At 51.9% G+C, this 22,308-nt stretch overlaps 1 pseudogene; it reads right to left on the bottom strand.

The window, feature by feature from the left end:
- The window catches only part of LOC101339008 (acylphosphatase-1 pseudogene), a 31,853-nt pseudogene extending 12,996 nt beyond the window's left edge, over positions 1-18,857 (bottom strand).
- Positions 18,858-22,308: the final 3,451 nt, after the last annotated feature.

Raw genomic sequence — 22,308 nt, forward strand, 5'->3', positions numbered from 1 at the left:
TACATATATATGTATAACTGAATCATTTTGCTGTACACCTGAAACTAACATAATATTGTAAATCAACTATACTTCAATTAAAAAAAAAAGAAATGGGGTTGCAGAGGTGCTTTTTTTCGCAGGCTGGTCCCAGCCAGTATGCTTGTCTGCAAGGTTCCCTGAGACAAGGCTGCTGCTACCAACAGCAGGGAAGCAGCCACTGAGTTTCATTCACTTAGCAACATTGATTCAACAAATATTTATCAAGTGCCCACTGTGTACTGGCTGGATGCAGTGGTGAGCTAGACAGACATCATTCCTTCCTTCCCGGAGGTGAGCCCTGGAGATGCAAAGAAATTCCAGCTCAGCGCCCTCAGGTATGTTCGCTGAGGACGTACTCTTGTGCCAAGGACGGACGCATCCCCTCCCGTCATCCTCCTAACGACTCCATGAGGAGATATTAGAGTGATGCCTGTGTTTTCAAATGAGGAAGCAGAGTCTCAGAGACCCTAAGTGACTTGCCCAAGGTTGCACAGCTGGTAAGTGATGGAGCTGAGCCTTGAGCGCAGATCTGCCGGAAGCTTGTGCTTTTCACGGCTACCTGCGTGGCTCTGCTCTCTTGTCTACTGGCAATGCTCCTGCCCATCTGGGGCCCCACTGGGCAGTGGGGTTGGGATTGGGGGCAGCCCTGCCCTCTCCACCTGGAGAGCTGCTTTCTTCCCTCCCTCCCACCTCTCCCCCCATCCCCCAGCTTCCCCCAGCTCCCACTGTCTGGACCTTGCCTGCTCTGCAGTGGGGGAGAGCTTATTCTCATGCTAATTGCAAAACTAATTGTTCTTATTGCAAAATCCATTATATAGTATATTTATATTGCAGATAATGAGCTGTTTGGATTAAATAGCTCACTAAAAGTCAATAAAAAGAAATTTGCTTCACTGTTCCTCCCCTCATTTTTCACCGGCACCGTTAACACAGCCGTCCTTCTCCCTGAAGGCTGGAATTCATTAAAATGCCTGGAGCGGCAAGGGGGTGTCGCTCTTGTCGCTGTGTGGTTTTCCCCTTCTCTTTGAAAAGGCATTGGGAGGAGAGGGTTGGAAGACAAGAAGCAGGTTCTTTCCCTGGTTTTAGTGACAGGGGTGACTAACCAGGGAAAGTGCATTGTAATTTCTAGCAGCATCGAAGAGCGTGGTATCTTCAGAACAAAACCTGGGGCTTGATGGGGTGGGGTGTGTGTTGCGGATGGGTGGGGACCGAGGAATGAGCTGTCAGTCACTGCCACCCCTCAAAGGGGTGGAGGAAATAACCAAAGGCCTCAGTGCTGGGTTCTGCAGGTTGAAACCCGTCTACGGGGCCTGGCTTGGGGACAGGAATGAGAGTGAGAGAAGACAGCCTGGGTCATGTTTTGAGAGGGTGAATATCAGGTTTGAAATCAAGGGTCTGGATTTCTAGGTTCTGGTCCCTCTTAGCACCACAACATCTCTGTGACTTCCAGAATTTTCCTAGTCTATTTTTCTGGCCTTGGTTCTAAACCTGAAGCTGGCTTGTTTAAGTTGAGTCCTACCAGGAGGTGGGCTGGTCTGTGAGGTTCCGGGATTGTTAGCTCTGGGGCTTCTGCAGTCATCGTGTTTCATGTCGTAAAGGGTGTATTGCTCAGGGATCCAGTCTCACGCCCAGGCCCTTGCCCTTGACATTCTACGGCACTGAGCAATCAAAGTGGGGCTGCAAGGAAGGGTCTGTTTCTTATTTCTTTTCCCAGGAGCCACGCTCCCATTTGGTCTGATAAAATGGCATGATCTAAGAACTGGGATGGCCTGGAAGGAAGCTGCCGGCTCCCTCATACCCGCAGAAATGAGCATCTTCTCAACCATCCATCCGTCCATCCGTCCGTCCATCCAATAAATGTGTACTGAGAGCCCATAATGGTCAAGACATTGTGTTAGGTCTTGGTGATGACTCTGAGTAAAAACACACAAAGTCTTTATTCTCATGGAACTTACAGTCTATTGGGAATGTAAGGGCAGGTACTAGTCAAATAGTCACAGAAATGAGTGATTAATTAAAACCAAGGCAAGTGCTTAGAAAGAAAGAGCAATTCTAAGACAGCAATCCTAGGAGGACCTAGCCTGGATGGTGGGACCAGAGAAGACTTCCTAGAGAATGCAACACAGGAGCCGAGCTCTGTAAGGTGAATGTGTTAGACAAAGAAGGGGAGGGGCAAGTTTGGACAAAGACCCACCCCAGGGAAGGCCAAGGGATGGTAGCAGGACAGCAAAAAGCCAGTAGGGGTGAGGCTGGGATGGTGGCCTAGGACCAGTGCATGCGCGGCCTTGTACGTCAAGAAATTAAGGAATTTAATTTTTACTGTAGGAGCAAAGGGAAGCCACTGTGTGTTTACAGCAGTGGGGTGACATGACTTGCATTCTGAAAACTTCACTCTGCTGCCACTGACAGAGGTACCACTGGAAGGTTTGAGCTGCAGAGAAGGATGGCAGGGCCAATAGAGAGAGCAGGATGGAAGACAGAAGCTTGGTAAGGGTGGGGGAGAGGAAATTTGCCCAAAGGAAGTCAAATTTGTACTTTCAAGGGAGGTGAGGTGCTGGCCATCTTCCCACAGTGCAGTGCTGAGCAGACCCTAATCAGGAGGCTGATTTTTTTTTTTTTTTTTTTTTTTTTTTTTTGAGTTATGTGGGCCTCTCACTGTCGTGGCCTCTCTCGTTGCGGAGCACAGGCTCCGGACATGCTGGCTCAGCGGCCATGGCTTATGGGCCTAGCCGCTCTGCGGCATGTGGGATCTTCCTGGACCAGGGCACGAACCCATGTCCCCTGCATCGGCAGGTGGACTCTCAACCACTGCGCCACCAGGGAAGCCCAGGAGGCTGATTTTAAACTCTCAGATGACGGAGGTGTGGAACCTGTCTTCAGCACCACAGAGGGCTCCCCAAGCCATTCTTGGGAGCCCATGTTGGGGACCTTGACAGCATCTCCACAGATGCCCAGCTCGGTGCTCACAGGGCCAGTAAAGCCATTGCAAAGTTTCCTGGGAGGATGGTAAACAAAGAGAGGCCAAGTCATTCCTGCACAAATGCACATGACTTGTGGGAGGGACAAGGCCTGGTGTTGGCCAACCTGGAGCAGGGGTTTCAGGCTCCCCTCCCCCCCAACAAAGCAACAGGCTAATACCAAAAGGGAAGGCAGCCTGCGAAGTTTCCACTCCAGGCAGCTGAAAGGGCTGTAATTTACAGCCATCTTTATTTAACGACTTCAAAGGGAGATGGGGAGAGAGAGAGGCAGCAGGCAGGATGCTGAAACAACTTGAGTGCGACTGAGATGAAAAGCAGTGGAATCTGGTGCCACGTACCCCCTTCTGGACCTCAGCGTCCACAGAGGTGCTGGACTGAAAGGGCTTTCCAGGGAGGAAATAGAGGCTCCAGGAAACTGAGTCCAGTAGCAGGGGCACCAGAAGCCCCTTTCAGCCCAGCCCAGCCCAGGCCAGCTCAGCCTCTCTGGGAGAGGCAGGGTCTGCGGAGCTCAAGGTCCCTGCATTTTAATGCTTGTAAAGCCCCTGGCAACGAACAGGCATCCCCTGCAGGAAATAACTATCTCTGTGCGCCTCAGTGGAGCCCTCTGTGTGGGTCTGTGTCTGCTCTTTGTTCTCATCCAGTCCCTCAGAAAGTTAAGAAGTTGGTGTGTCAGTTGGTAGGCAGAGTGTAAGCAGGGACCAAATAGACGAGGTCAGGAAGGGCTGATTCTTCTGCTGCATCTCTGGGGTTGCTTCATGGTTGGAGATCGCCCCCCTCTGCATGGCAGGTTTGTGATCCACCATGCTTGGGAGCGGGGGCAGAACTCGTTTGCCATTTTGTTGTAAGAAGGCTCTTCTTCGTAAGTCTTGAAGGGGACCCTGGACCTGGGCCGAGGTCATTGCCTGCTGACTTGCAGCCAGCAGTGCCCTCCTCCTGCTCTGAGCTATCTCCCTGCGCTTGGACTTGGTTCTTCTGTGAGTGTCTGGGTCTCTGTGGATGGCAAGCTCCATGGGCCGGGCCCTTGGTAGAGGTACTGCCCATTCTTTCGGGCACAGTGCAGAGCGAGCAGTGATGTGTTTGCTTAGTAAACAAATGAGGGAATAAGTGAATGGACATAATAACTGACATTCCTGTTGGGCTGTGACCAGGGCAATGAAGTAGCTCCTACTGGGAGTAGGCGGAGACCTGGGTGTCTGGGTCTTTGGGCTTTGGGGAGGGTGGGGCATGTAAGGGGTTTAGTTTCCAATAAGAAGAAGTCAGGATGGTAGATTGGAAGAGGGCCGAGAGCCATGTTCCCTGGCAGCACAGGGTGAAACCTCAGTGTTTCTGCAGATGACCAGCACAGGGAGTGTGGGGAAACCTGAGAGTTAAGAGGGCCTCAGAGAGTGACTAGGACACGGCTGAGTGTCTTCAAGTGTTGTTGAGACAGAGGGAGCCCCAAGATGACCCTATGGGCTTCAGGGAACTCAGAGCACTTACATGGCTGGTGGGTATGGAGCTTGGGGGAGTGTGTGTGTGTGTGTGTGTGTGTGAAATAACTACTCTATAGTTTGGAGAGATGCATGAAGACGCTGGGTCTGTGGCCCCAGGAGGCATTTGCGGGGGTGGTCTTTGGGAGGTGTTGGAGTAGAGGGTGTGGCCCTGAGAAGGGTGGAGATACCTCGGGCCCTGGGTGCCAGGGAAGGGACCTCTGGGACAGCAGGTACAGGGCCTATTGGATGTTGAGGGGAGCGATGTCCTTTGACCCTTATCTTCCCTGCAGTAAGCAGACTGGCTGGCCAGGGAGAGGCTGGGGCTCTTCCCTCTTCATTTGGGATGAAAGAGAGTCTGTCCCTTTTCAATTTCTTCCTCAGCAACTCTGCATAAGACAGGAAGCAACTCACAAGGCACATGTAACCCACACGGCGAGTGGAGAAAACCAGGGGCTTCACTCTGAGTCTACCTGCCTTCCCCTCTGTCCTTCACCTATGATGTAGGGGATTTGATGTGAGGATACAGGACACAGTTCTGGAGGGGACTGCTGGGGAGCAGCCCAGTGGCTTGGATAGCTGGGTCTCGGGGGTGTCCAGAGAGGTGATGTCTGTGTTCTCCCCTAGAGAAAAAGGAGAGAGGGCTCAGTGCCCCAGCCTCAGTCCCGGAGGGACTCTGTAAGGAAGACAGAGGGGAGCTTGGAATAAGGTGAAGACAGTAAGGGCAATGAGAGAAGATTTGTGAGTGTGTGTGTGTCACAGTAAGTGTGCACTTCTCGCACGCGCGCGCGCGCGTGTGTGTGTGTGTGTGTGTGTGTGTGTCCTAGGTGGCAGGGAAGCTGTGAATTAAGATTCGGCGCAGAGTATGTGTCTGAATTTGTGTGTTTGAGGGGTTTTGTGATGGACAAACTTGCGTCACGTGTCTCTCTGAATGTGTTTATGTTGCTGTGTGTGTGTGTTGTGAGTGTGTGTGCCCCTGTTGCAAGGTCCAAGGCCAGGATGAGTTGTGCTTCTTCATGGGAACGGGGAGGTCCGGGGAGGGAAGGAGTGTGTGTGTACGAGTGTGCCAAGCGGCAGGAATGACAAATGATTAATCTATAGAAATCTATACTCTATTCTTCCACGCATCCACGACGCCCTTCTCACGCTCCCATGCATCACCTCTGGAAATCCATCACCCGACTCCCAGTCAAGGACAGGCTGTGAGGAGCGAATGCTTGCCTTATTGATGGACTTGCCTGGGCTTTTTGTACATTTGGATATACAGAGGAGAGCCCCCTCTGGCCTCATCGTTCATTCTCTCATTCATTTATTCATTAAATCAATCATTGGCCCAGCAAATAGTTCTTGTGTGCCTACTGTGTGCCAGGAATGGTCCTGGGTGCTCAGGGTACAATGAGGAAGAAGGTAGACACAGTCCTCAATTTCTCTAAGTTCTGGGCCATTGGGGTCCCCGACAACATGCTAGTGATTTCAGTAGATGTGATGCAGGAGAGAATAGAGGGGCGTGGGAAATTAGTGTGAGCTGGGGCTCACAGAAGGCTCCTAAACGAGGTGACACCTCAGGGTGATAGAACCAGATAAAAGGGAACGGAGAGGGTGTACCAGGCAGAGGGAACAGCGTGGGCAAAGGGCCAGAAGCAAACAGAATTTGCCCCTTGGGGAAAACTAAGAGTGGTTCTGATGGCTGAGGCTGGAGTGTGAAGATGAAACGGCAAGAGATGAAGGTGTATGGAAGTGGGTGGAGACTGGAGAGAGCCTGGAGTACCTTGTTAAGGAGGCTGGGTTTCACCTGGAGGGAAACATGGAGCCAATGATGCGTTTAGGTGGGGCTAATACGATACTGCATCTTATAAGTCAGTCTCTGGTTGATGGTGGGAGACTAGACTGGAGGCAGGGTGGCCAGCCAGGAGGACCCTGTAGCAGTTCCAGGAAGGATGGTGGTGGCTTGGATTAAGGCGGTGGTTAGGATAGAGGGATGTGGGCTGAGTCCGGAGACTCAGAGCTTGATGATAGACTGGATATTGTGGTGAGACAGTGGCAAGCATGGGCCTACGTTTCTGGGCAAGGTATTCTATCTCTCTCAACCTCAGTTTTCCATCTCTAAAATGGGGGCGACAGTTCCTGCTCCGTAGGGTTGATGTGAGGCTGTCTGACTCATTCTCCGTTTCTGGCCAGCATTAGGATCTCCTTTGACAATGGCACGTCTATTTTTCCTCTCCCACTGGATGAGCCATCTCCTGATTTGCTCTTTTCTAGGAGGTTTTGGGCTGATCCACCCCAGGTGGGTGTTTCTTAACCCAAACCCCAGGCCATCCTTGCACTATGGTGCCTGTCCCAGAAGCCCGCTCCTTTTAGCCCCTGAGCTCCTCCAGACCACAGATGGGCAAACAGGCACTCAGAGAGGAAAGGACCTGTCATCGACCCTTGTTGGTGTCCAAGAGGCCACAGACACATCCTCAGGCAGGCTGACTCTCTACAACTCACCACGTCCCACCCCCGCCTTCAGACCCAAAGTATCTCTGCTCAGCAGGCCGCTTCCTGTTCTTAGAGATTATCAGGGAGACGAGCTTCCTTGGCCAAGGCATGAGGTTCTAGGCCTTCCCGGGGGAGAGGGCGCTGGTCAGGCCCTGAGGAGTCCCTGAGGGCCTGCTAATGTTTCACCTGACCCTTGTGTGGTGCGACGAAACATCTAAAGAAGAGCTTTTCCTCTGTTGCCCCCCGGGGACAGCCAAACAATTTCTGATCTGGGAAAACTTGCTCCACTGTACAGCTTCCGTACGTTTGGATAATGATGCATTTTGCAAACAACAGTCCTCTTAAGGTACTGGCAGAGTTGACGCTTATCACAGCAAAAACATTTTTTTTCTCTTTCCTCCGTCTCCCTTCTGAGCCAGCATCGTAATGATACTGTAAAAATCTGCAGAACGAAGGCCTCTCCTCTGGGGAGTGGCAGCAAGAGGGGCTGTGTGATGGGAGAGCCTGGCGGGGCAGGGAGGAGAGGCAGGAGGGCGTCTGGGCTCGTGTGTCCACCTGGGTCTCTGATGCATTGCTGTATGTGCTGTATTTGCAGAGGAAATGAGATTGTGGACCAAAGTGGATGAGGCGCTTCTCAGGCAAAGCTGGCAAGTGCCAAGGAGAAGGCCCCGAGCACTTAGAATATTTTCAAAATTAAGTGACAGTGGGCACAACACGATGGGAGAGACGGCTTGTGTTTCTTTGGAGCGTTCAGTCACAATTTATCATTATCCAATTTTTTTTCCCTTGGGTTTTTCTCTCTCACACATTTTTTATCCTGATCTGACAGCTAAATGAGGAATCGCACTGCCTACGTTATCTGTTTCGTTCAGGAATTAATCCCGTTGTCGAACACGAACTGTCAAGCGGTTAGCGGGGGCTGGCTGGTTGTGTCAGCCCAGGACAGCGCAGTGTCCGTGGGGCCCTTCTGGCTGGTGGTCCTGAGGACCTTGCGTGGGAAAGGCTTCCTTTGGGAGACACACAAGCTTCTGGAGAAGCTCTGCATGTCCCTGAGCACTGGCCATAGGCTCCTTGGCCGGAAGGGCACCCTGCGGTGGTTCTGCCTCAGTCTCTTGTCAAGCTCACGGAGTCATTAGATATAAAGTCAATGGTTGGAGGTCATGGTGTCCCTCCCTCTGCCTCTGGCAGGTTTGGGAAGAGAGGTGTGGACCCCAGACCTCTGCAAAGGGGTTAATTCCCAGTTATCCTCTTGGGAAACCCATGGAAGACCTAACTATTTCCTACTGCAGCTGGTCTCCTGCTGTTACCATCTTGGCCAGTTCCTGGCAACCAGGTCAAACTTCAGCCCAGGATGAGAGGAGAGCGTAGGGCCTCTGGGGGTGCATCTGGTCTTTCAAAAGTGGCCCAAGTTTCTTCCCCTTCTCCCCATTTCTCCCCTTATTCTTTCTTTCTCCTCCGATTTCACCTTCTCTCCCTTCCTTTCCCTCTCCTGTCCTTTCTCCCTTCCTCCCTGCCTTCCTTCTTTCCTCCTCCCTCAAGTTTATTCTCTCCTGCAGTGACGCCTAAGATGCGATGGTGAATAAGACAGACCTGGTCTCTGCAACCCAGTCGTTGCGAGCAGAGCGGGGTGAGTTCTTGGAAGGGGAGGCACAGGGCAGTCCCAGAGCCCATAGCACGGTGCCTCGGCTGAAGGGCGAGCTGCAGGAGGCTAGGTGACAAACAGGGGGGGCTCAGAGATGAAAAGAGGACACCAGGCAGAGGCACGCTGTACCAGGACCCTCGGCTGTGTCTGCAGACACACCTCCATGGTGTCACTGTTTGATGTCAGTCTCGCCTGTAATACAGTTCGTCGTATGAGGGAGGGACCGTGCCGGGTTTTGCTCATCCGTGCAGCCCAGCTCCGAGCACAGAGCAGGTGGAAGTTAGGCATGAGTCCCCAAAGGGGTAGAAGAGGGAGGTGATGGCTGTGAGCTGAGGCACTGACCCCACCCGAAGTCCCCAGGTTCCTCTGTGGCTGGCAATTTCCTGCCAGGAACTGGTGCTCCTGAACTAGTCTGGTTTCTAGGTGTCACCTTAAATGGCCCCCAGCTTGTATAGAGCAGGAGAGTACTATTGCATAATGGAGTGGGGGATAGGGCAGCCCAACAGCTAAGAGCACAGACTCGGCAGCCGTGGGTCCTGTCCCCAATCCAGCATCTGCTACTTCCTATTTGTGGGACCCCAGATCCTCAGTTTCCTGCTCTGTAAAATGTGCATGATAAGAATAGGCTCTGTCTTGAGAAAGACAAATATCACGTGACATCACTTGTATGTAGAATCTAAAAAAATGATACAAAAGAACTTATTTCAAAACAAAAATGGACTCACAGACAGAGAAAACAAACTTACAGTTACTGGAGGGGAAAGGAGGGGGAGGGATATATTAGGAGTCTGGGATTAGCAGATACACACTACTGTATATAAAATAAACAACAAGGACCTACCGTAGAGCACAGGGAACTATATTCAATAATAACCTATAATGGAAAAGAATCTGAAAAAGAGTGTATATATCCGAGTCACTGTGCATTGTAATACAACACTGTAAATCAACTATACTTAAAAAAAATAGTATAGGCTCTATCTCTTAGAGATGCAACCAGGATGAAATGTGATGTCGTGTAGCTGGGACTTGACATGTTGCCACCCGCTTATGACTGTTCCAGCCCTGTTTTAACAGAGGGCTGAGAAGCTTGTCCGGGCTGCCTCTTTCCTGCTCCAGGCCCCAGAGTGTTCTTCCCTTTGTCCTTCTTTGGCCAGCATGGTGACTGCCAGGTCCACGCTTCCTCTCGTTCCTTCCAGCCTGGCTACGTGGGGATTCTGGTGAAGAAGCAGATGGCAGCTGGGGCTAAGTGTGACAGTGATTACACTGTGAAAGGGCGATAATTTATTCTGTTCAGCCTTGACTCGGAGTTGGAAGGAGAAATCTATTACTTCTGGAAGGCAAGGCTGAGGGTGACCTCCACTCTCTGACATCCAACAGGCAGCTGGCCCCTGTTCTTCTGGCTCCTTAGTGGGGAGAAGCTGGAGGGCAGGTCTGGAAGGACCCCAGGGAGCATCCCTGGGCAGGGACCTCCAGTGGGAATTGGGGGTGATGGATGAGCTGCAGGTGGCCTGGGGGAGAGGAAGCTGGGAAGCAGCAGGACGCCAGCCCCATGCAGAAGGGACGGCCCAGGAGTGGTGCTCTCAGTTTCTCTGGCTTGGCTGGGGTACCAGGCCCAGCCCGTGCTTAAGCCTTTCCTCCATTAATCTACTCATCTTCCTCGTGACTGGCAGAAGTCTTCTAAGTGGTGGGGAGAGAGATGTAGAACTATCCCCACTTTAATAAAAACAGCCTCCCGATTAAATATGTATGAACCCATATTGATTTGGGGATTAAACAGCAAAGAAAACTGGGACTATAATTGAGCTGGGGAACATGTACAGGGTGACACTTGGGTTGTACTTCTCCAAACACACCTGCTGGGTCTGGGCCTGGGGCTGCCGGGACGGGGAGCAGGGGCACCTGCAGGTGTGGAGCCAGCCAGCGGCAGGAACAGGCAGCTTCTGAGAAAAACCAAGAAGCTGAGAAGAGATTCAGCTCACTGCCTTCTGACTCCAAGTGTAGGGTCGTGTTTACCACGGGCCAGCCTGGGCAGTCTGATTATATGAGAGCTTGCAGAGTTGTAGAATCGTGTATCCTCCAAGCTGGAAGCGCTCTTGGCCTTGAGCCCAGCCCCTTGCCTGAAATTGATCACCTTCCCTCACTGACACAAGGTCATCTCATGTCTCCTTGGATGTCTCCAAGGATGGGGAGCTCACCACCTTTCATGGGGAGCTGAGAGCTCTTGGAAGGAGCCAAAGCCTGTCTGACTACCATGTCCATCTGTAGGTTCCCTATCTACTCCATGGGTTGGAAAGAGGACAAGGACACTGTGACGTAGATCTGGTTACTTATATTCCACAGACTAGAAAACAGACTCAGAGATCTTAAGTAATTTTTACATAATCCTCACCATTTTACAAAATCCTCACCATCCTTATCATAATGGAAATGATTTATTGAACACCTATTATACTCAGGCACTTTACATACATGCTGATCCTCACAACAGCCCGGGAAAGTAGACATATTTTCTCGATTGGGCAGAGGGAAGACTGAGGCTCAGAGGCTGGAGGTGTGGCACGGCGCTGGCCATTTCTTGCTCTATTCCAGAAAAGTGTGGTCTTCTGGTTCCTTGCTGTTAACACCTCAGGATCCCCCCCGCCACAGCCCAGCCCTGTATGGTCCGGCCAGGATGCCTCCTGTCTCCCTGAGCCTGGCTCCGGCTCTTGCCTCACATGTCTCTGTGTGTGCCTCTTCCCTGGAACCTGCTGGGACTCTGTCATCCTTTCCCAGTCCGCATCCCCTCCCCTCTGCTCTCCTCTGCTGCTCCCAACCCCCTGCCCTAACATCTGCTGAGGTCTGCCTTTCCCCATAGCCCTAGGCTCACACATCCTCGAGGTGCACTGCACTTTACAGTGTACAGAACAATTTTACATTTGTTATCTCATTCAAGGTCCATAATGACCTGATAGCCCATACAACAGCTGAAGAATTTGAGCAATAGACAAATGAGGCAATTGGCCCCAAATCACAGTGACATTGCTAGGTATGTCTGTCCAGGTGATGCTACACCTGTCCCAGGAATAGGTGCCTTTTTCAGCACCCAGGCAAGACACACTGAGGCTGTGTGATGGAATGGAAAGAGTATATGGATGTGAGTTAAAGCCCCTGTGCATCCTCTGGCTGGCTGTGTGACCTTGGACAAATTATGTAACCTCTCTGAGTCATATTTTTTTCAAGCTTAGCTTGATCCCATCTCTGGGGCTGGAGCCAGAACGCGTATGGGCATACTTTTCAGAAGCGCCTCCAGAACCCAGTGTTTGTTTTGTCCACACGGCTAATTGTGAGACAGACACCTGCCAAGACAGCTCCCCGCTCACTGTGGCCTTGGGACTAGGAGAGAGAAAGGCATATGATGTGGAGTGAAGGGACAGGAGTGCCCCAGTGCCATGTGACAATGCCCTGCTCATCAGGACTCCCGGGGACGGCTGAGAGCCCACAGGCCCCCAGCCGCAGCTGCCTCCGCCCTGTGGTTATTAAAGCAATAACTTAGTTTTAATAAGAGTCTGAAGACTTCTTCAGGAAGCTGCTGCCACCACTCTGTCCCTGATTAAAAGAATGAATCAGGCAGGATCCAGCCTCCACCTAGCGAGGCTGGGAATGGAAGAACCGGGCTGAGCTCTCTCCAGAGACTCCAGCATCTTCAGAGGGAACCCAGGCTTTGGGGCTGTGTCCTTCTCCCTACAGATGGGAGGGACGGTGGTGGAGGGCCCAGGCTTATACCATCAGAGTCCTGGGCCTGCCTCCTGGCTCCTCTGCTGACCAGCTGCAGGGCTGGCAGGGAGGGACTTAGATTCTCTGAACCTCAGTTTCTTTTTCTGTGAAATGAGCATCATAATATCTGTCTCAGACTCTGGGTGAGATAATGTGAAAAAGGACCAAAGGGACATAGGCAGAGCCCATGCCTGGCTCACATATGGGTGGGATGAGAACGCACGGGCTATTATCCTAGTCATCGGGTTTCTCTCTCTTACCTTAAATCAGCATTTCTGTGCACCTGTTACATGCAGGTGATGACTTGAACCCTGGGCTTCTGAGTCCAAGTCTAGGAATTTTCCTGACCCCAACGTACAGGCTATGGAAAATTTAAGCCCCAGATCCTTCCTGGTGGTCTGTAGAATCTTGGGATTGTAAACTCCAAACAGTCCTAGGACCCAAGGGGGTCATTCAGTGTATAGTTCATCCCCCTGTCTCATAGACAGAGTACAGGAAGGTGGTAGCCTCTTCTGTCTCCTGCATCCCTGCCGAAACCTCGTGATGGTTAGAGAAAGAAACACGCGGGCAGGCTTTCAAAACCAGCCTCCCATTTCTCAGCCTGGCAAGTGTGGGTCTGGGGGGGACTTCTGCCCGCTTCCTCAGGCTCTCCTCCCCTGTTCCCCTCAAGGAAAACCTTGGGCATTTTCTGGTTTCTTAGGGCTGGTGAAATTCCATCATATTTGAGATGGTCCTGTATGCTGAGCTTGTGGGTTTGTCCCCTGCAGGCTGGAGGTCCCTGAGGTTCTTGAGCTGTTTGTCACCACAGGCCTGCCCTGGTGGCTTAGTTCTCAGGACACTCCCTTAACCTCCTCCTGTCTCCCAACCACCACCACAAAGTGCTTCTGGGAGGTGTTTGGTCCAGGATGTCAAGAGCAGAGCTCCTTCCATCGCCTCCCCGTGGATGGAGAAAAAGGGTGCAAGTGAGATTCTGTGACTCTCATTCCCAGTATTCTTCCACTCTGCTTAGCCTGAAATCCAAACCTCTTACTGTGACTTTCAAGGTCTTACCTATCAGAGAGCTGGAAATTTCCCATTTGTCTCCTAAGATCCAGGCTTCAGTCTTCTCCACACTGTTCTAGATCTAGGAGGGTGATCCATCAGGATGTTCTCTGGCTCCTGGGTGGCCATGGCCAGTGGGTGTCACCAACAGGAGGGTGGGGGGAGGGAGAGAGTGAGGCTGGGTGTCGATGTCATGGGTGCTCTCCCCGTGGGGCCACTGCAGCTTGGGTGTGTTCCATTCCTCTCTACACAGCTCTGTCTGCATCTGGCAACTGCTCTCTCCTGCACCCTCTTGCTGGGGATTCTGCAGTCCTAGAGATCCGTACCATCCTTGTGATGTCCCTGCACACACCTGTTTAAACAGTCCTTTATTAAACTGTCCTCACGTGAGCCCGCGCACGTGCAGCATCGTTGTCCTGCTGGGATCCTGGCTGGTACACCCCTGCCCACCTGTCTGATCACCCAGGACTCCTGTCCAGCAGGTGTGACAGCCCTTTAGAGCTGGGAGTCTCTTCTGGCTGGATTATGCCCGTGCCCAGCTCGTTGTTGAATACTATGAATGTCACCCCTGACTTCACCTTCTCTCTGTCTCCCCCTCACCTAGTACGTCCCAGCCACATTGACTGTTGTTCTTTTCCTTGAAGAACCCGGGCCTGAACCCGCCGCTTCCCTGACCACCCCTATCTCCCAGCACCTTCTATCGCATCTGCCTGTATCAGTCAGGGGCCCAGCAGGAAGGGCAAGTCCCGTTCAGCTGGGAATCTGAAGAGATGTGACAAGTATAAGGGAATCTGGTGACCAGCAAATGAGGGAAGCTGTTAGCACCCAGGGACCTTGGGGACCCTGGAGGAAGGGGTGCTGTCAGAGCCTGGAGACACTGGAGGCTCTGTCACAGAAGGATCAGCGTTGCAGACCCAGGCAGCAAGGCAGGGAGGGGGCAGGAGAAGAAACACTGTACCTCTCTCCTCTGGTGCCCTCGTTTCCTGCCCGGTTCCTTGTTGTCTGAATCCTCGAAGCCGCCAGCAAGGGAGCCCTGGGATGCAGTCCACAGGGCTCGAACCCCAGAGCACAGAGCAGGCGTGGGGGTCTGAGAACGGAATCGATTTCAAGGGAAGAAACGGAAAACCCAGCACACCTCGTGTTGCCTTTGTTGTGCTTATCACCACCTGAAATAGTCTTTTTCTTTTGTTGGCTGGTGGTTTACTGACTCTCTTTTCTACTGGAGTGTCAGCTCCACAAGGACAGGGAACTTTTTGCTTGGCCCCTGTGGGACCCACCCCAGTGCTGGGCAAGGTGCCTGGAACAGGGCAGATCTTCCATAACTCTGTGGAATGAAAGAATGAGGAGAGAATGAGAATCTGCGTGAGGCTCATGGTTCCTTCAGGCCAGCAGCTCTGTTGCTTAGGATTCCCTGGGCCATCTTCATCCCCCTTGGGTTCAGCCTGGGGATGGGCACCCCAGGACAGGGAGGGGATGTGTGTGCGTTCCGCCACATTGGAGGCTGACACTGGCCTAGCAGGCTCCGTGGCCACGGTAGCCAAGTAGGAATTGAGCCTAAGAGGTGGGGTGGAAGCCCAGAGCTCCCCTCTTCCCCTTGTCCTAGGCGGTAAGCTGCTGGTCCAGCTTTGGAAGGATGGCGGAGCTGGGAAGCTCCGGGCTTGGGGAGAAGGTCCTAGCATGGGCGAGGGGACCCTTCTTGTTTTCTTCCAGCCGCAGAGCCAGAGACTGAAAGGGGAAGAGAGAGAGTGAGCAAGAATGAGAGATGGGTTTTTTCCTCTCTTTGGGGCAGGTGACCTGTTTCCATCGTATCTGGGGTCCCTGAAGTCCTGGGCGGGTCCTGGGTAGGTCCTGGGAGGAGCCCTCCGCCATGTGGGGCCCATCACTTGGTGCATACGGCTGCAGGCTGTTCCCTCAGGTCATCCATTCATTTGCTTAGCAGCTATTCACTGAGCACGTACTATGTTCCAAGCTCTGGAGAGAACCATGAACCAGGCACGGGCCTGCCCCACCCGCACATGGCCCGCGTTTCCAGGGCTCCCTGGTATTACGCGCATCTCCCCAGCTGTTCTGTCACAGCGATGTGCTTGCTAAAACGTAACTTAAGAGAGGCAGTGGACTCTGCCGTGGGCGTTTTTCCACATTGCTGTGTCACAGTAGCTCCGAGTGGAGACCTTACCCTGGCAGCGTCAGCATTGCTCAGCAGGTCCCATGCGAGCGTTACTTGCATGACTCCGTGTGCCCTCCGTGCCCTGCTGCTCACCGCTCAGGGTGCCCTCCCAGACATCCTTGGCAGCCCTCACATGCTGCTTTACCTTCTCCAGGCCCATCTCCCAGGACCTGCATCACGCACACTCTTTACATTAGCGAGTCCATCACGGGGAAGCGACTCAGTTCACTTTGACCTGGATCTCCCAAACTTACAGGAAAATACTGTCTGTGGTGACTGGTAGTGGTGGAAGCGGACAGTGTCAAGGTCAGAAGCTGGATCAGCAAAGGCAGAAACCAAAGCCCAAACGCTCTGGGAGCAGGAAGAGACTTTGCAAAATGGCTGCGGCTCCTTGTAAATGATGTATGAAATGCAGACCATATGCTGTGAGCCTTCGTGCGCGAGAGCTTGGCTGGGTTCCCCGGTGTCTCCCTGCAGAGCTGTTTGCTGCAGCCCTGTGCTCCCAGCCCCCACCATTCTGGGAGTCCTCATCAGACCGCAGACCGTGGCAAGGTCACAGCCCCTCCTTCCTCTGGTCTCGTCCCAGGAGAAGGTGCCACGCACAGTAGGTGCTCAACCTATGTGGCAAACATCGCTTCTGCCTACCCTGGTTCTTCGAAGCCCGAGCAGAGCTGGGGGGATGAGGGTTGTAATGAGTTGGGGACGTCATTGTGCCCAATCTTGACGTTTCCCGGACGGGAAAGCCGAGCGTGAAGTGGGATGCGACCTCACCCAAGGTCACACGGGAGAAAGTGGCAGAGCGAGGGCTGGACCCTAAGTCTCTTGACCTCCATCCCGGGGGTTCATAATGAAACCTAGAGGCAAAGGGCTTTGTTTCTCCTGGGTGGTTCGCAAATCTTTAGTTCTAACTGTATGTTTTTGGGCAAGCCCCATAACTTCTGTAAGCTTCTGTTTCCTCATCTGTCAAATAGCATACTAATCTGATTAGCGTTTTGTCACGGTTGGAAAAATTGTACACAGTGAGCCTGGCCCTGTGCTTGGCTCATTGGAGGCGTGCAACAAATGTTTTATCTCCAGTCCTGGGCTCTCTCCAAGGCTCCAGCAGCTGGTACCTAAAAGTTAAGATGCTAAGAAGGAAAAGCCGAACGCTGGTCTGAGCCTGTACGTCCCATCAGTGAGGCTGCCGGACTCCCAAGCACCTGGGCTGGAAACCCCACAGTCGTTCTAGTTCCATCCTGAGACCCCATCTCTGCTACATCCAAGCAGGCACCTTCCCTTGCCTCTCCCATCTGTCCCCTCCTCTCCACTCCCTACCCTGCTACCTCTGCCCTACCTGTTAGTCTCTGAATTAGTCAAGGTTTTAAAAAATTTTTCAAGTGATAAAACTCCAACTCAAATGGGCTTCAGCATAAAAGGCAATTTATTGGTTCATGGCAACTGCATTCTTCCTGGTGCTCAGGCCAAAATTCTAGGCACCTTTCGTCCTTGACGCCTCTCTCTCTCTCATACCTCACTTTCCATCCATTAGCAAACCCTGTTGGCTCCGTCTTCAGGTTACATCCGGAATTCACGCTCTTCTCCCTCCCCCACGGCTGCTCTTCCAGTGCAAGCCACCACCATCTCTCACCTGGATGGTTGTAACAGCCTCTTACCGAGCCTCCCTGCTCCTGCCCTTGACCCCTGCTGTGGGTCTCTGCACAGCACCTGGAACTGTCCTTTTAGAGCTGAAGTCATATCACGTCACTCCTCTGCCCATAAGCCTCCAAGGCTTCCGCCATCACACAGTAGAATCCGAATCCTCCCCACTGGGCTCTCCACCTCCCTGACCTCCTCCTCCACAGCCCCCTCCCTCCTGTCTCCGGAACGTGCCAAGCACAAACCAGCCTCAGAGCATCTGCCGTTACCACTCCTGCGGCATGGAAGGCTGTTCCTTTAAGTATCAGTGCGGCTCATTCCAGGCTCTGCTCAGGTGTCCCCTTCTCAAAGAGGATTCCAGCATATCAGATATAAGCTTCGAGTGCCCTGCTCTGTTTTAGTTCTTGCACTCCTCACCGCCTGACATTCACTGGAGTGAAGCCCCCACGAGAGCTGGCATGCTGTGAATGCCTGGCACATACTAGGTGCTCAATAAAAAATTTTTGAATGAATGGATGGATACATGCCAGGTGCAATGCCAGGTGCTGGGGAACACACCAGTAAACACAGCCGAGTGGTCCCAGCCCTTTATAGTTTGCTCTGCCTTGAGAGTGATGAATATTAAATAATTTTGATTTAATTACTATTAAATACATTAAAACAAATGATGATTTAATTACTATTGAGAAATATGCTACAGGGGAATAGCACTGATATGACAGTGAATTAACCAAGGGCCCTGAAGCAGAGGAAAGGGTGTAGGGTGAAGGTATATCTGGGAGGGTTTCCTTGAGAAGCTGGTATTTCAGGTGAGACTTGAAGGATGCGGAGTTGTCTCAATGAACAGGGAGGGGGAAAGCCGTCTGGGTGAAGCAAGAGCATGCTCGAAGTCTCTGACTGGGAAAAAGTCAGTGCTTTTATGGAACAGTAGGAAGCCAGGGTGACCAGGGCAGAGTGGAGGGGGAAGGGGTTGGAGGGACGGCGCTCAGGATGGGAGCGAGGCTGTGAGCTCCCTGAGGGCAGGAGCCTCTGCTCCTGATTCACATACCTCCAGCCCAAGCTCAGTGCAACGGCGTGCCATGCAAGGAATGCTGGATAAGGAGTCCGCGGACCTGGAGTCTAACCCTTACTTGGTGTGTGTCCTTGTGCAAGTCCTATTGATTCTCTGAGCACATCTGTCCCTCATTTGCTGGCATAGGGACCAATGATAGAACCACACCCTTCCAGGAACCTGCTCTGTATCCTGGGGTGCCCATGCAGCTGACCAGGTTGCCAGCAGCGAGGGTGTGAGGCTGGGTCTTGAGCAGGGGCTCCTGGAGACATTTGGAACTTTGGAAATGTCCTTTCCTGGACATCTAGGACAGGAGCCACTATCCGTTGACAGGGCTGGAGCTTCCCCATCCACAGACAGTCAAAAAGAAAACAAAGCACCCTTCAGCTCGAGTCACCCCCATTCATTCTTGCTCTCCACGACTTGGAAAGTCAGGGAACCGCGTCTCATTTGGTCCCTTCCTGTTTCCCCCAGAGGGATCTGCCCAAATGTCTGCCTGTCTCGGACATGGTTTACGTCTCTTATGGAAAGCGTGACACTTACAGCGAAATGAGTTGCTTGCCTCTTGCAAGGCTCGGTCGTAAAGGATGGCGATGACAGGCTCGAAGCAATAGGTCATGTTGATATTTTCACATTAGTTTTCTATTCTTATTACATTTTGATGGATGGAGAGAGTGGGGATTTTATCGTAATCTCATTCCTGTCTTAAACTGCTAATTCATGCCTGAGTTCCCTCTTCCATTTTGTTTCTACAAATTCAGTCAAGTGCTGATGGCATGAAGATTTAATATGCAGCTGCAGGAAGAGGCATGCGGATAGGAAAAACGTTAGCTGGGGAGCAACGTTTTTAAGAGAACAGTCTAATCAAGTCATTTGGTTAAGAAAGTGCCTTGTTACCCTGGGAGGTTGGGCTCCCCATATATAATAGTAATAACTACATAACAACAGAACACTATCTTACACTCATCCGGTGCTTTTTGTTTTTCAAAGTGATCCATTCAAATGTTTGTTTTTTTTTTTTTTTTTTTTTTTTTCCCTCTACTCCTCCTAACAGCCCCATGTGGCTGGGAGGGTATAATTATTCCTATTTTATAGGCGAAGAAACTGAGACTCAGAGAAGGGAAGTGGCTTAGACCAGAGCCTCTCATCTCTTGCCTATAGAAGTGAATCACCAGGAGGTCCGGGGAAAGAGCCTGTATCTCTAATTCCCAGGTGAGGCACACTTTGAGTAGCAAAGATTTGATGATGTTTGTGTATGTGCATGTGTGGTTATGGGTGTTTTCATATATTCTGTGGCTTCCTTTGAACTGCCCTCTCCCTGACTCTCCGTTTTGGCAGCTAAAACCTCCTACTCACGGCTTCGCCAGGATCCTAGCATATTTACGGTCTCTCCCTCCCCAGGGTGTCCTGGTGTACCTCAATTGTCTGCCCACCTCCTCTCCCTCTGTCTTTGGTTTTTCCTTTCTCCTGGGGTGGATGTTTCATCTCAGTCCTGCTGACAAACCCACACTGTTCCCTGGACACCCAAGAGTTCTCAGCAGGGCCTCCTGCCTCCCATACCTCAGCATTTGGAGCTATGTGGGCTGGGGGTGGATCTCACTGGCTGCATGGACCAGGGCACTACGTGATGGGTGAAAGAGCCCTTCAAATCAGGGAACAAAGGAGAGGCATGTAGGAATCATGGGGCCTGCAGGGCCTTCTGTGCGCACAGCGCTCTACAGTTACAAAGTGTTTTGGCAGCCATGCACACCGGATCCTCACAACCAGCCCAGGAGCTCCCTCTTGGGACACGTGAAGCAACTGAGGCTCCGAGAACCTCTGTGACCTTGCCCAAGGTCACAAGCCACTTCGGGCAGAGCCTGAACTCTAAGCAGGTCTTCTGACCCCAAATCTGAAGCTCTTAGTGGAGATCATCAGAAGTGCCTTGAAATACACCCGGGCCAGCTCTTTCTGGGGGCATTTACAGCTTTTTCTGCATTTTGGACCAGGAGTGGAAGTCACACCGCAGAGCCCTTTCTGGCTGCTTCCTGCCAGCTTGCGTCATGTAGTATGAGTTCCGTCAATGTGATCCGAGCTGGATGGCCGGTCAGGAGGCATGTGTGGCATGAAACCTTCAGGCAGATTCCCCTGCTTTCTCTGTCCCCTTCTAGTCTGTTCCGGGTTCTCGCTTCCTTTCAATAGCTTTCTCTCTCCTGCTGCTTTCTCTGTTTCTCTGTTTCTCTCCCCTTGTCTCTCTCTCTTTTCAGAGAACAAAAATGACTGGACTTGGCATTATCTGTTGGTTTCCATGGTAATAAAATCTGTTTCCGATAATGGCCCTTCCCTGGCTGTGGTTAGTTTTGGTAATTTTAGCAACACTGTTGCACAGGCCACCTGCATTTCAATACGATGCGAGCTGGATTCGACTGCCGCTTTCAGGTTGAATAGAAATAAGGGAAAGTGCTTGCTCTCAAATTTCTAGGCTGGATAAATGCTCGAGAAGGAAAGGAAAAGTTATGTAAACCCTGCAAGCTTGAACGTGAGCGCAGCTTAAGACACGAGTGTGATCATGTCACTTTCCTGCTTAAAAGTCTCCCTTTACTGCGAACTCAGAGCTGGCAGGGTGAGTCCAGAACTGACCCCTAATCCCCTGTTCTGTCTTGTCTCCGGGCCTCTCCTTCTCTAAGGTTTTGGCCTTAAAATGATGTTTCTTGCCTTTGAGTCTTTGCATATGCTCTTCCATCTGCCTGCAACGCCTTTCCTACCTTGGGCTACCTGGTGAGCTCCTACTCAGACTTCAAGAGTCTGTCCAAGCACGCCCACATCCCTCCCTCAACATCTTCCTTTTTTAGGCTTTCCTGTAACTTGTACATTCTTCTCTTATGCAAATATATCCCACCATATCAACATTTCTGTTTCTTTCTTTCTCTCCCATGCCCGAGTGAGCTCTTTAAGAACAGGGATGCCTGTTGAGTTCAGCTGTGTGGCTCCAGGGCCTGGCACATAGCACGTACTCAGTGAAATAAAAATATATATGGTAACAGCTACCAAGGATGGCTCACTTTCTCCATGTGCCAGCCACTCCACTAAACACTGTATGTGCATCTTCTCACTGCCCCTCACTCTCCTGATGAGTGACCACGGAGGTATCGTACCCTATGAGGTACCATCATTCTCCCCATTTTACAGAGGAGCAAACTGAGGCTCAAAGGGGTCAAGATACTGGGCGCAGATGACAAAGTTGGTTAATGGAATGCGAAGAAGGATGAATTCAGGTGGCACATTTGAATGACTGGCTCTGAGCTCATGGCCTCCTTTTGAATCTGTAGGAAGCTTTTCTTGGAAATCTTTAGGGGGAGCTGTGAGGGCTTTGGTTGCAGGCAAAAGTGGTTCTTGTCTATGTATGGCACAGTGGGGAGGAGGGGGTAGGGGGTGCTGGAAGGAGGGAGGATGGGAGGGGAGCACAGATGTGAGGGAGCTGCAGACACAGATTTTGCTGATGCTGCGAATGTCCGGGGAACTGTCAAGAAGACCTGGGATAAAGGGGCTGGAGCCTTGAGCAGTCCAGCCGGAAAATGGGCTCTCACTTCAGCCCTTGAGCCAGTCTTGACTCCTCTCGGGGGGTTAGAGAGGGTCTGATGTGTGTCTGGGCCCCATGAAAGATTAAGATGGGCCAGCATTGTCAAGATGCTGGGAAGGTGAAGGTGAGAATAGAAAACACAGGGACAAGTTGGAAGACCACTCAGCTTCTTTCTGCTGACAGCCGCCTGCCTTGCCGCCTGGACCGGCTGTGCTCTCATTCGTGTGTAAGCCCAGCCCACGGCTCCCTCAGGACCCGCTTAGTGGCGTCTGTACTTGGAGTTAAAATGGTTCCAGAGAAGCACTTAGTTGGGCCTGAGCCTACAAGGGGGGCCTTGGGGACACTCAGAATGTTGGGTTTTTTTTTTAAGTGAGTCGTCGCCTCTACCCCTCTCAGTCCTGCAGGATTGTGGCAGGAGTCTGCTGCAAAGCATAGAGCCCAGGGCAAAGCAGAGCCCTCGGCTCTGTTCAGGGTCAACCAGGATGGGGCCTGCAGGGCCTTTCCACAGATC

The sequence above is a fragment of the Tursiops truncatus genome, chromosome 1 (genome assembly GCF_011762595.2).
Source record: "Tursiops truncatus isolate mTurTru1 chromosome 1, mTurTru1.mat.Y, whole genome shotgun sequence".
Lineage (NCBI taxonomy): Eukaryota > Metazoa > Chordata > Mammalia > Artiodactyla > Delphinidae > Tursiops > Tursiops truncatus.